Raw genomic sequence first — 1,609 nt, forward strand, 5'->3', positions numbered from 1 at the left:
CACGTATTGTGATATCATTTGTATTATTATTATTACCATTATTATTATTATTATTATTATTATTATTATTATTATTATTATTATTATTATTATTATTATTATTATTATTATTATTTATGTGCTATCGCATTGTCGTATTTAACGCACGTTATTTTCTTGCTTATCATGTACATTATTAAATGTAATGCTATTACAACTGTGGCTTCAATGAAACTTTCTTTGTGAAAATAAAATGATAGTAAATTGAATCGAATTCATTTTAATTTAATTTTATTTGAATATTTTATTCAAGTTGTTGTTAATTTGCTCATGTGGTTCGTCTTACGTTCGTTGTTTAGATTTTGTATCTGTTGCTTCCTTCCTGCATTTGTTATCTGCGTTAAGCTGGAAGATATAATTTGAACTGGTATCATTTACAGAGTTTGTTATACACACAGGCATAAACATACATGCACACAAATATATGCATATATATATATATATATATATGTATATCTATCTATCTATCTATCTATCTATCTATCTATCTATCTATCTATCTATCTATCTATCTATGCACACACACACACATATATATATATATACATGTATGTGTATGTATATTATATTACAGAAATATATATACGCGCATCTGTATATATGTCCACATACAGGATGTCCCAAAATTATGGTAACAAAGTTTTTTCAATTTTGCCAAAGCAAAATATTGTTATATTTCGGGCCCCGAGCAATGCAATGGTAAGGCAAACAAAATTATGACACTACCACATTTATTCGATATGACCATTTCTGTCTCGAATCACGGCCTTAAGTCTAAGTACGGATGCTTCGCGCGTGGCACGCAGCTGTTCGTGCGGAATCGAATTCAATTCCTGATGCAGTTTTGCTTTCACATCGTCGAGCGGAGTATGAGGAGTACTCGAGACACTCGTCATCAAAATGGATCAAAGAGAAAAAATCCAACGGATTGAGGTCGGGGTTTCTTGAGGGCCATGCGTCCTTGCCTATGAACGACGGTAAGTTTTGTTTTTTCTGAATCCAGTGTTGTGTCTGTAGGATGGTGCCAAGTCTTGTTGGAGGCTCCAAGGCGCGTTTTGAAAGTGTTCAATCACCATAGAAACAGTTCAGCTTCCAGAATGTATCACTGGGTGTTAATTTTAACACCAGAGGGCACTAAAACGGTGGCAGAGTGGGGGAACTTTCCAATGGCTATCACAGCCGCCCAAACCATAACTGACTGTGAATTTTGTTGCCGATATTCGAGTCTAACCTCGACGGAGCCAGATTTATACATTCTGGTGGTTTACTGTCTGTTCGATGTCAAATTTCTTTTCATTAGTGAACACCAGGTTAGGCAGCGTGCTTTCCGCAATCTGACGCAAGATAAGACGGCTTCTCTCCTTAAAAACTTGCGGATCATTCTTCAGTACTCGATACATTGATGTTCGGCTTATTTTTGCTGTGACAGCCAGTTTTCTGACGAAACGACGAGGATTTCGCCCTATCTTTTTTCCTGTACTTTTTGTAAGCGTAGCGGTCCGCACACTTATTTTTCGGGTATGTATAATTTTCATATCTTATCACATTTATTGATAGTTATTAAAGCCTA

General features: G+C 35.2%; 1 protein-coding gene across 1 annotated transcript in view; it reads right to left on the reverse strand.

Annotated features, from left to right (window-relative positions):
- Positions 1 to 253: 253 nt before the first annotated feature.
- LOC106882828 (inter-alpha-trypsin inhibitor heavy chain H3) overlaps positions 254 to 1,609 on the reverse strand; it is a 76,598-nt gene continuing 75,242 nt past the window's right edge. The window contains exon 6 of the mRNA XM_052973454.1: positions 254 to 384. The gene's annotated coding sequence lies outside the window, so the exon portion shown is untranslated. The remainder of the gene's footprint in view (positions 385 to 1,609) is intronic.

Source organism: Octopus bimaculoides, chromosome 15 (genome assembly GCF_001194135.2).
Source record: "Octopus bimaculoides isolate UCB-OBI-ISO-001 chromosome 15, ASM119413v2, whole genome shotgun sequence".
NCBI classification, from domain to species: domain Eukaryota; kingdom Metazoa; phylum Mollusca; class Cephalopoda; order Octopoda; family Octopodidae; genus Octopus; species Octopus bimaculoides.